Source organism: Poecilia reticulata, chromosome 23, assembly GCF_904066995.2.
Source record: "Poecilia reticulata chromosome 23, P_reticulata-male-v2, whole genome shotgun sequence".
Lineage (NCBI taxonomy): Eukaryota > Metazoa > Chordata > Actinopteri > Cyprinodontiformes > Poeciliidae > Poecilia > Poecilia reticulata.
In genome coordinates, this window is record NC_088852.1 from 4,221,200 (window position 1) to 4,233,874 (window position 12,675).

Here is a 12,675-nt window from a genome sequence, read left to right on the forward strand (position 1 = left end):
TCATCCTCTTTATGACCGCCAGCTTTCCTTCATTTCCCAGCGCTTTGAGAAATCTTCCACAAACCAGGTTGCATTATTTATTGTCAATGTTTTTGATTGTTTATTCAATGTTGCATGACTCTTTGTTTTTGTGTTTAATGATGTAAAGCACTTTGAAATGCCTTGCTGCTGAAATGTGCTGTACAAATAACATTTGATTTTGATTTAAACATTTTTTTTGAAAACAACAAAAGACAAAAGAAGTGCTCGGTCTTCTCATGACTCATTTTCTATTAAAACTGAAAGTAATTCTTACAAGCGGCTCAAACTTTTCAATAAAATTTTAGAATTTACCCGTTGAATTGATCATGAAACTGCAGATTTGTTCTCTTATAAAGAGCCCAATGATAAATGACATCCACAAAAATAAACATCTTAAGTGTTCTTGTTTTTCAGATAAAGTTTTGACTTGTGGAGATTACTTTGTAGCTTATTTTGGAGATAATATAAATAGATTTGAACCTTCTTGGCTAGTAAATTATTGTGAAAACGTGATTATATGTCAAAACAAATCCATTCATTTTGTTGAGCTTTTTATTCCTCATGAATCAACTTATTTCCAGATATTTTTGTTTCTGTTTTAGCGAAGGTTTGATCGTCTTTATTGGATCCAAGCCGGTGAACTTGTTGCTTTATAGCGTCTATTTGTGGCGTTTCAGTTTGCAGATGTAAAGATGATTCCCGTCGAAGACAAATCTCCATCTCCGTGTTGATGGACAGTAACGACATCACTTTATCCTGGAAGGAAAAGATGAAAATCTACAAGTTATGAGCAAAAAGCTGCTGTCAGAGTTTAAAACAAAACGCCCCGACAATCCTGACGCCATAAAAGAAAAAAGTACATCAGCACTTACCTCTACATATGCACATATCCGATGCATTTCCCATTTACATGATAGATGACTCTTTGTTCACCGTCTCCCTTAGTTTAGCAGAAACAGAGTCCATTAAAACTGTGATTTTCTGTAACTAATTGCGGTGCACTCAAGCCGGCCTTTGAGGCCGTCCTGTTCATCAGCATAACACAGGAGCGTTTGCGGCACGTGATCCGTCCACGGCCAATGAGGCGACTGCTGTCGGCACCAGCATGCACACATGCACACTCTTCCATGAGTAATGGACATTTTGTTTGCCTAAACAGTGAGTCATGTGCTGCAGATGCATTGTGAATAGGATGTGGTGGGTGAATTCGCTGCGTTTTTGGCTCCGGTCTTCAGGTTTCCGAACGCGAGCAGACAGGTCTTTTTGTCGTGTTTATAAGATTCGGCGTCAGCCTTCCTGGAGCTGCTCTGGCGCTGTGAAAACACGTCAAAACGCGTCAAACATCTGTGACAAGATGAGAACAACCTGTACTTTGTGCATTATTTAATTCCTCATTTTTCCCGTTTCACATCCAAGCTGTCTTCCTTTCAGACGACTGCCGTCTTAGATTTTGCAGGTACATTGTTAAATAATTGAACTAGAGCAGACTTGCAAAACTTAAGCAACTTCCACTTGATGCATTTTGTTTTTTGACTGCTGACACAGAATGGCACATTTCGATTAAATCTGAACACATATGAATACATATTTTAGATCACATTCATTAGAATAAAACAGAAATGTCCTCCAGATGAGCTCCGACTGACACATTATTAGTTCAGGTGTTTGAAACTAACTGTGAAAGGGGAATATTATATCTTTGTGCTCAGGAAGGCAGAGCCTGAGGTCATCACCAAGTTTCCCATAGCTTTTTTGTTTTTGTTTTGCATAAGTTAATGGAAGTTGGAGTTCAGAAATGAGAACATAATGTTACAGCTGTTCAGAAAACATGAGGCAGGAACTGATTAGTGGCTTTTATCTGTATGTAGGGTGAAACATAGTGCTGTCAGCATCATGCTATGGGGATCCATCTGCTGTGAGGTGGTCTGGCCCAGCGGCGCTAACAGAGGGAAACAACAGCATTAAGTTCTCCCCCAGCAGATGTCAGTAAAACATTCTGATCATTTTTTTTTTTACTACTAATCTCGATTTGAGCAGTTATTAAAATAATGAAAAGTAAGCGTGAATAAAAAAACAAAATATATATTTATACACATTTGACTTTGTCATAGCTTAATTAATTAAAAGCAACGTGTTTAATCAAACCAGAGGGAACAATATCCACTGTGCAATAGAAATAATAAAGCATTACATTTAAGAGTTTTCTTGTTGGGTGCAGTTTTTTCCCCCTACAAGTTTAATTTCTATTTTAAAAGGTGAGCAGTGATTGTGATTTTGCATGTCTACATCCAAATCTACTTCACCTTTGACCTGGTTCATTTTAACCACGCGCCGTCTCTACTTCCTTAACATATATGACAAGAACAGACTCATCGCAGTCTTGGAGATGCCTGCTCACTTCTCACATCTCCCCTCTTCACTTTCCCCTGCGCTCTCTCTCTGCCCCCTCCACCCCCTCCCCTCCCCTCCCCTCCTCTCCTCTCTCCTGTGCAGCCGACGCGCTTCTCGTCTCCAGAACCTCGTCTCCACAAGCATGTCCTCAGACATGCAGCCACGGTGGCATGAAGCGACCCAAAAGACGCCATCGGGACGGCATGTGCTCGGGTAAGCTTCGATCTATTCCCCCCCCCCGTCACTCATGTGCAACAGCCGACCTGCATCCCGGCGCATCCAGTAACTGGTTCATCTAAAAGCTCCAAATTGAGCGCTTTTAAAAAAAAATATTATTTCCTGACAGCGTGGATCATTTCTGCAGGAGGATGTAAGCCTGGAAGCTCAGACTTTCCAGATGCTGACCGCCACATTTCTCAAATAGTTTAATTAGCATCCATGGTGACAATGTCGTGAAGAAATATTGCAGAATTTCCCGAAGTTGTTGTTCTTCTCCGTTTCTCGGTTGTAACTTAGCTGGGGGGAAAAACACGAAGGTGTGCAAGTTTACGACATTTTACTGATGAGATTAGCGGTGATGTCGGTGGAATGTTTGATCCTCAGCTGCCATACGGAGCCTCTTCCGGACTCCGGTGATGGACGTGGTGCATTTTGTGAATCTGTGCAAATGCGAATTTTCTCAATGGATTTCTCTGCGCACAATTTGCGCGCGATCCCAAACACTGACTGTCTGAAGCAGGTTGAAACATCAGCCTGTCAGTTTATTCCCAACCAGTCTGCTGAACTTCTTTTACAAGATGTTTCCTTTGCTTATTTATTGATTTATTTATTTATTTAAATTTCTTTGCGCTCTCGATGCGCGCTGGATGCACGCGCGCCCTCGCATGTAACAAACTTATTTTATTTGTCATGAACCAACTGGATCAGAATCAAGTTTTCATCCTTTGGTGTCCGCCGTGTCATTAAACCTAAATCCATGAATGTACAGCAGCCGAACACAGACCCGGAAAGCTTAGTGGTGTTTAATAAGATCATTTTATTGTATATATGTCCAAACAGACGCTTCAAAGAGACGCGCACGCATTATAGATTCCGATTAAATCCTCCAAATGTTCGGCAGTGATGGTAAATTTTGTACTAAGAATCGTTAAGGTCATTTAAAAAAAAAGATGGGATAAATAGAGAAGATTTGCGTCGCAGCCGCGCCAGATGTGCGTAAAACGGCGCAACAGACCGGATTTGGAACAACACGTCTTTCACATTCGGTTGCATTTGTTTATCATAAATATAAGTCATGCACTGAAATAGATACATGTAGTTTTTTTTTCTTCTTCAATGAATCTAACAGGGAGAAATGTTCATTTTCACTCAGACGTCTGTTTCCTTTTTAGCGTCATCGCGTTTGGCTCCACCGCGTTTCACTTCTTTTCTAACCAAAACATCAACTCAGAGCAGCTCGATGGTTTCTGGCGGAAGGGGGCAGATTTTTCGTTTTCAGTGTTGGCTGCGATCATCAGAGCGGCGGGGCGGCTGGTGGTGGTGGCTGAGGTAGGTTTTAGAGTCTGACCATTTTATCTCCCTGAGATGCTAAAAGAAAATTGAATTTGCATGATTCAGTGGTTTGTATGGAATTGATGACTCTTGTTGCTGGATGGATGGATGTGGAGAGGAAATCATTTCTGCTTCTGCTGATAAGAAGGACAATTATTGTGTTATTCCAACAGCTACTCGGGCATCTGACGAAATGTAAATTTGAGGGATTCGAGGTTATAATGCTTTGCTTAGAGGAGCTGTACAGCAGAAGCAACACAGTATGTTCACTTTGACCCAGTGCTGTGCGTTTAAATGAGCTTGAATGGCTTGACTTTGAGTTCCCAGCTGTAATTGGACTTGTTTGAAGAGTGGGCTGGTGTCGCCTGGGTGTCTCACGGATGCATGGCATGTGGGAAGGTCGAGTTTCAGCTCTGCAATTTCATAAAGGGAATGATAAGACGTTTGTGATTGGAGTACTAATGTTCTGCTTTTATAGCTGGACTTTATAATCAGGAAATCCAAGCTGCTGCCATTTGGAACAATGTTTCTAAAGTTGGGGTCGGAGGGCCAATTATGGGTCATGAATCAACAAGTTTGGGGTCCTAGGAGCCTCCTCAGAATTTGTACCAAATACAAACATGAGATGACAGTGTTTATGTTTTTACAAAAGTAAATATGTAGTAAAAGAAAAACTGCACTTAGCTAAATGAATTCTAAAAAAACACTGAAAGTGTTTCAACAAATAGAATAAAAGTGTCTAAAATCTCAAACTCTGATTTAAGGAATTCGTAGTAAGCTCAGAATGACCAACTTCAGGTATTTTTGTGTTTGAACTAGAGGTTCACAAGAAACCATAGAAAATCTGACACTTACTACTTTATGTTGCAAATAAAGTTTTAATGCGATTTATTAATCGATTTCTGAGTAGTGGTATGGCGAGAATGTAAATGTACTTTTCTGTAATGTCTGGTTAATACTCAAATTGTCAGGACTAATTTTTAATTTCCTTAAAGGTCATTTAAATGCAAGACAAGTAAACGTATCCACTTACTTTACGCAACTTACATTTGTAACCAAAGTGACTTCATATTGTAGTTTTAAAGCCTACTAGCCTAGCGAGGGTTAGCTTTAGGAGCTAGCATCAAGGGACTCGTTATGGCTGCTGCCCTTCATATACCAAGTTCCTGTATTTACAATAAAATAGATTTGTAATTATCTACAGCTGAAAGACATTGGCCACCTAAAGTATATATCCTTCTGTTTAACATTCCTAACTGCAACATTTTTTAGAAATGTCTTCACCCTTCTTTTAAAAAAAATGACCCAAAAATGTTGACGCAACTGTACCAGGAAATTTGATCATTCCCAATCAACGTTTAATCTCAGACACTGGCCGATATCTTTGGATGGTTTGGCTCTTTTCTGGGTCTGTAGCTTGCCTGGTTGGGTTAGAGGTGGGGCTTCCACATCATGAACTAAACTGCCTCTTGGCTGTTTTCTATTGCTTCAACCCACGTCTCTGCACTGCATTTCATCTCTGCTGCTTTCTCTCCGTGCATCTTCCAGGACGCGTCCTGGACTTTCTGCTGTCTATTTTCACTTATCGTCCCGTCTTCCACGCTGATGGTGATGGATTAGGTCTGCTTGCTGCGTGACTGTAAAGCCGTTTGATTAGTTTTCTGTCTTTGTTGTTACAGACTTTGTAAACCTGCTCAGGTTTTCCAAGGACAGCTGTGTGATTTGCCCCAATTCAACCCGTGTTAAAAACGCTTTGGTCATCACAGATTAAAGTAAGGTGACGATTGGTCATCATCTGCCCGTTTATGAGCCTAAATGTGGAGCACAGTGCCCCCTGTGGACAGAACTCATGTTGGCAGGTTTGAGTTCAGTTTTACGTGGTTCTCATCATATGAAGACGTCAGCCGTGATTGTGCTTCCAAACGTGTAAAGAGTGCAAATTACTTGCTTTCTTGGCAACATTCATATGGAATACAGAGAGAAGAGACAGAAGGAGGAGGCTCATGCCAGAGCTGCTACTTACCATGAATGCACATTGAACACATATTTCTAAATCTGTGTTTTTGGCAGCTGTGGAATCAGTGTTCGAGACCAGGTTGCGTTTTTTGCAAAAGTTAAATTTAGACATTATTCCATGGACACGAGCGTCCCGGTTGTGCTCGGTGCACATTAGCGAATCTTTGTATCTGGCACTCACAGAAAGGAATGTCTAATTATCACGCTTTCAACCACAGCAGGCTTCTGTATTCGCCACCGAGCTCCTGCTCTAATCGCTTTCTTTTCCCCGTCATTACACCGCTGTTTTATTTTTTTACGTAATTAAAATTTTATTTTTGCCTGGTGTGGATGAGTCGGGGGGGTGGAGGGTGGGGGCTCTGTTCGCTGTCACGTTGGCAGAAGCAGAAAAATGGCTTGACTAATGTATGGAAATCCAAAGGGAGGGATGAAAGGAGATTCTGTGAAGTGGTTTTGCGTAACAGTAAACATACCATTCACATATATGTGGAGAACTGGATGAGCACGATGAATGTCCAGCTGCAGTTCAACTCGCTTGCATGCAGTCATTGTGACCATAAACGTCATGCGCCTTTGAGCGTTTAATGATGCATTTTTTTTCCCTTTTTTTTGAGGAGGGGATTTATGATCAAACAAACACGTTTAATGAATTCCACAATAAATTCTAAAAGAAATAAATAGATACAGAAGACCTCACAGGATGAGGTGCGTACAAGCTCCAAGATAGACTAGTTTCCAATTATTATTTGGTTAAATGCCCCTTTAAAAAGTGTACCTAGGTCACATGACCATTATATTTGAAAACCTCTAAAGGCTTAATGTTCCTTTTCTTTAGTTTTTCAAAAGCAAGAGAGCGGTAGATTTGAGGTAAAGTTGATGACTTTTCCAGCAATCCTTTTATCTTCATTATTTCACCTAGATTTTGTAATTATCAAGTATCACTGGCAGCGAAACAGTCCCACAGAATGATGCTGCCACCACCATGCTTGATTAGATGTCAACAGGTGTGAACTGCCTTCTATTGACTTCTTCATACATTATATTCTGGTTATTTTCACTAAACGACTCAGTCTTGGTTGTGTCTCATTATCCAGAAGACATTTAGCCTGATGGCTAACGGCACTAGAGTTTCAGCTTCCTCTGTGATTAGGCCTTGGATTATTCCAAACAAACTAACAAAGAAAAAAACATAAATAACCTTAATTTGGAGCAGAAAAAGCACAACAAGGAGAAGGTTTTCAGAAGCTCCCAACTTGTGAACAATAGAGGAACCAACTGTGGGAAGGAAATGTAAAAATTCTTGAGGGCATCAAAAAGTTTGTGTTTGAGGTGCAAGTTGCTGAAGAGTATTCGACCGGCTGGGATGTTGTGTGTTTTTGTGCTCCAGTCCACTTGACTGTGAAAAAGTAGTGGCTCACTAAATGTTTTAGGTGATTATGCCAACTTGGTTCCAACCACTACCTCAAAGATGAAGGGTGTTTTAACTCACATTTTCTGCTGATCCAGTTATTACATCAAGTATTCCAGGTCATGAACAGCAAAGTGGTCTCAAATCTTAACGTTATCTCCATCATTTGATTGGGGGCACGATATTTTTTGGAATTACCGTGTTAGTTTTGCACCAGATGTTACGAGGCACAGATCCGCCAAAAAGTCCCAATTTTGTCTCACCAGTTCACATACTTTCCAAAAAGTCTGATCAGTATCAGCATCAGTATGTTTTTGGAAAATCTTGAGAGATGTCTTTTTGTTTTATTCATTTTTTGTTGTTGTTGCTTTTGCCATTTTTGCCCAGTCTCTGTTTCTTATTGTTGAATCATAAACACTGAGTTTAACTGGAGCAAATGAAGCCTGCAGTGCTTTGGATGTTGTTCTGGATTCCTTTAATGGCCTTCTGGGTGAGTCGAGTCATTTTGACTCGCCTGTCACTCTTGGACTGGTTCGCCACCGTTCCATTAGTCTTTCTGTTTGTGGATAACGGCTCACGTTGCGTTTCACTGCAGTTCCAAAATTACTTTGTTGCACTTTTCTTTTTTTCTTTTTTTGACAGATATACAGTATGTCAAAAACTTTGTTTTTATTTATTAATTTCTTTTGAAGTTTTTATGCGTTTCGTTTTGAGATCGTTTGCCAGTAAAGTTTACGTCATTTAACATTTCTTCGATGATTTCATACATTTAATTCATATTCCTGTATATTTATGTTCACGTTCTTGCATTTAACTTTTAAGATTCAGTTACACCGTTTGCTGTTATCAGTGTAAAATAAATGTCAAAAACATAATTTCAAAGCCACAATTTAATATGCTTCAGTGATAAACTTATAATCAGAACTGCAAATGGTTTTTTAACCTTAAATTTCGACACGTTGCAATTTCCTCACTTCAAAGCATTCAGATTCTCGTATGCTGAGGCCGTTTTTTTCAGCTGGAAGGACAAGTGGCCACTATACCCTTTGTTATCCTCCTTATCAGACGCTGAATGACTGCAGAGCTACGCTTTATGAGGTGCCGCTAAACCACTGCATGAAGTGGCATTGATTGGAAAGGATGGGAGGAGGGCGATTCCTCCTTAAGGTCATTATCTTGTAGTCAGAGAGTGTTAGATGAAACAAACCCAAGTAATTGCATTTGGAACAAAGGACTTGGGAATGGAGGAATAAGAAGTACTTAAGCACTCAGTCAGCATATTTCACCAACATATGAATGGTTTCAGTGGCGTAAGAATTGAGTTTGCTGTCAGGATGAGCTCAAACATGAAGCTCACATTTCAAATGCAACATGTAGAGACGTGTTTGGAAAACGGTGCTTAAGATATGATTCACCATCTGCCTGTGAATGAATTTACAGGTAAGGAACTGGATCTGTGATTAAACTGGCATTCATGGCTCTGGAACCAGTTCAGACGTCGTAAATCGACACTTTGTCTCTAATTCAGATACTGACTCCACATGAGAGCAAGTGCAACTAGTTGTAAACAAAATGGCCCATTTTAACCCTTAATGTTTCACTTTCAGAATATGCTTGCAGAAAGGAGACCATATGAACACACTGAATACATTTAGAGGTAGTAATTCTGTCCAGCATGTAGATTCAGATTCTATAATAAAACTTAACTTCAAGTAAATTACATTCTACAGGAATACTTACTTCAAACTGTATCATCTCCAATTCCTGTCAGTTTCTTCCTATGGTGTCTAAAGAATCCATCAAGCCCACGTTCACATTTATGGATCACTGTGGATAAGAATATTAGTGGATATTTCACATGTTCTGGCACATTTTTTTATTTGATTTTCTCACCATCTGCAGATTAAATCATCTCCAGCTCCATTTTGTTTCAGTAAGGCTTCAGAAAAGACTGATGTTGCCACTGTGGTTTCACAAATTCTCATACGGTGGACCCGAACGCAGACAGAATGGAGCGTTGAGAAGATGGTGATATATTCAAAGAAAAAACGATCATGTACAAGAACTTACATACATACAGCCTGGGTACAAGGAGGAAAATGACAAGATGTAACAGGAGGAACTAGGAAAGAGAGGTGTAAAAATACAGCAGACTAAAAGACAAGGGCTGATTAGCTAATGGATTGCAGGTGTGGAGGGAGAGCAGGAAGCAGAAAGAGAGAATGACTCTCAGTTGAACAATGTACCGACTTTTGTTGAGGTTTACACTGAAAGGAAATTTGATACAGCTTCAAAATAGGCAGTTTGCTTAGAAATAACTCCAAAACAATAATCTAGCTCAGGGTTAACTTGCTAAGCCCGGTGCTAGGGGCGCTAGGGAAGTTATTCATCCAGCTGCCCGACATGTTTTAAGATGACAGGAAATTTGAAAATATCACTTGCTCTTTTGATAGTTATGCATTATTAGAAGACTGGAAGATTAATGCCTAAATATCAACTATAGAGTCTTAAAAAGGCAATAATAAAATGAAAAATTAACAATGTCAAGCCTGGTGGGGGCACAAATAAAGCCTGGTGACCCGCCAGGCTTATAATACACCTACCATTTCCTGCCAAGTCCTTTCACCTTTGCAATACAACTAATTTTCCACATATTGGGATTGTTTCCTGGTGGCAGCCTGCAATTTCAATGAAAAGGGCAATCAACTGTCTCACAATGCAACTTTGTGTTCATTCAATGTCGTATTGAGCTGAAAGGATCCGCATCATCATGTTCTGTGGGACCATTACCACCACTTACTCCATTAACATGATCCATCAGCTAGAAACACTGTCTACTTCCGCACCATTGTTTAACTAGCCTGGCAGAAAGAGATAATAATCACAATATTCATATTTATTCATGTCTTTAAAAAAGAAAGTTCGATAAACAGCTGTAATAAAATAGAAATAATTTTTATATTGTCTTCTATGTACAAATGTAAAGGTTTAGAGTCTAAAGAGGAATTAAATCATCCATTAATGCTTGATAAAACAACTGTTTATGTTTCTAGAGTGGGTTTATACATGTTTATATATTTAAACAAATCAGGGTTGCAATATTTCCGGTCAACTGTTTACATTTCAGAAAGGTTTACATGTTTACATTTCAGAAAGGTTACAGTATAGATTTTTGAAGTTATAAATTAAAGCTGAAACATTTAATATGAAACACACACCGTATTTGTGTGTGTATAAAAAATGGCAGACTTGGCAATGGTTCAAAGAAGCATTCATACCAATGATTAGTTCTTGGCTCTGCTGTGATATTGAATTGCAGGACATGGATTGATGCCTCTTAGACGAGAACGTAAAAATGTCCCAGAGCTTCAAAATGTTCTAATCTGTTTGTCCTTATTACTCACGTCGCAGAGCGGGGTTTTCTTTTTAATCAAGCTTGATGCAGATCATCCTTGGTGGACGAACTTTGCTGAACTGGATCGTCCTTTCTCTGCAGCATTTTATTTCCTGCATCTGAACAGCATCGAAGCAGCAGCAGAGGATTCACAGCAACGTTCTAAAGATCTCTGGAGGTTCCTCCAAATGTGACGCGCTCTCCAAAAACCTCAGGTGTTCCTCAGTCTTGTCGCTCATCCGGCATTAATGTCGGGCCTCCATTCCCAGCTCCCAATTACTCGGAGCCTCAGTGCCAGAAAATTCCAGACGGCCACTTCAAGTGTTTGGCTGGACTGTTATCATTTGTTCCACGAAGCATTCAGATTTCACTAGACCAATCTGCTGTCACCTGCGCTCGACAGGGAGAAGCGATTACAAATTGCCAGAGAGCCAAATACCTCCATGACAGAACATTCAAAGACATCTGGGACCAAAATAACAACACAGAGAATTCAAACTGCATTCACACAAAAAGTTTTTGTTTTAACAGTTCAACAAGAGTTTGGTAACGAGGACACAAAGTCAAGAAAGCGTTGGGTTAAGATTGGGATGTTCTGTTTAAATCTTAACAACAGAAACCCCATCTCTCGTAACGTAAATGGCACAAACACGACAGAGCGCCTTAATATCTCAGTGGGCCGCTGCAGACGCTGCGCGCGTGGGCGTTTTTGAAGTAGCCCTGTGTGGCTTTTGCTTCTTGTTGGCCAGGAGCACTAACAAGCAATTAGCCAACGGGGAGAGAGAGCTCGGTATTTCAGGGGACGAAAGCCAACCGTAAAAAGACTTTGGTTGCTTTTCGTTTGGAGTTGATGCTGGAAGCAAGAAAACGACACCAGATACAAAAGATGATTGAGAAAGAAAAAGCAGGCAGCAGGGATTCTTGTTGCACACAACTTTCGATTTACCAATACGTTTCGATGATTTACCACAGATCGCCTGGCAGTATTTATGACACGTTGCAATTAAACCAACATCAATCAACTTACTTTTAAGTGCAAGCCAATGAATTGATTTCTTCTGAAAAGGCAATAACAGTCAAACTGCCTTCCTGGAGGTATTGCTGTTGTAATTACCAGCCTGGCAGAAGCTGATAAACAGCTGATCACCCAATGAAGGCACTTTATGTTTTTAACGCATTTCTAGGTTCTCATCACAGAGATTCCATTTCTTTCTTTCACGCTGGGAATTTAAGGGTCTTTTGGATAAATAGTCATGAATTTCTGTAGGAATGTATGTTCGTTAAGGTTTTATGCAAGCATCTTATTGATTATTTAAAGAAACTAAAAAGGGGAGCAGTAAAAGTAGTTGGTGGTCAAGTTGCAATAAGGCTGGTTAGTCACTGACACAATACCACATCACACTCAAGAAGATCCTATTATAACAGTTGAACTTGATTTAAGGTCGATTAGATTCTCTTTAATTTAAATAATTGTGTAACAAGAAGACTGAAGCATTAGCTTAATGGTGTGCATGTTTATGTAATTAGGTCATTTTAAGTTGAGCCATCTTGCTCCAACAGATTTGTTTGTTTTTCATTTCAATAGTACAAGATGTACAGCAGGTCGCAGCAAAGGTGCAATTCATCTTTTGACCAAAACCCGGCCTTTGACTAGGCCGCGCACACTTTTTATAGCCACTGCAACTTGTTTCTCGCTGCTTTAGATGATCAATCCCAAAAAAAAAGTTTGTTTCTTTGAAGTTCAAAAATAAGTGTGAGGAAGAAAGAAAGAAAAAAAAAAAGCAGTTGAAATTTTTCCAGGCGCTTTAGAAATTGCCCAACAGTGTGAAACGGTTCTGCTTTTCACATCTCCAGCGAAACAATGGAGCATGTGTGATATCAAAGCTGAATTAGA

The 12,675-nt window shown here is 39.8% G+C and overlaps 1 protein-coding gene and 1 long non-coding RNA gene across 3 annotated transcripts in view; one reads left to right on the top strand and one right to left on the bottom strand.

Moving 5' to 3' along the window:
- Nucleotides 1-69: 69 nt before the first annotated feature.
- On the bottom strand, nt 70-11,146 carry LOC145550240 (uncharacterized). The gene is made up of 3 exons (XR_014086160.1): nt 9,128-11,146; nt 894-1,334; nt 70-777 (listed from the first exon to the last, which is right to left on the bottom strand). It is a non-coding gene; the product is annotated as an uncharacterized LOC145550240 (long non-coding RNA).
- chrm2a (cholinergic receptor, muscarinic 2a) overlaps nt 2,278-12,675 on the top strand; it is an 84,130-nt gene continuing 73,732 nt past the window's right edge. The window contains exons 1-2 of one of the 2 annotated variants that reach the window (XM_017302827.2): nt 2,278-2,625; nt 3,804-3,960. The gene's annotated coding sequence lies outside the window, so the exon portion shown is untranslated. The remainder of the gene's footprint in view (nt 2,626-3,803; nt 3,961-12,675) is intronic. The other variant, XM_008400395.3, reaches the window with a different exon arrangement.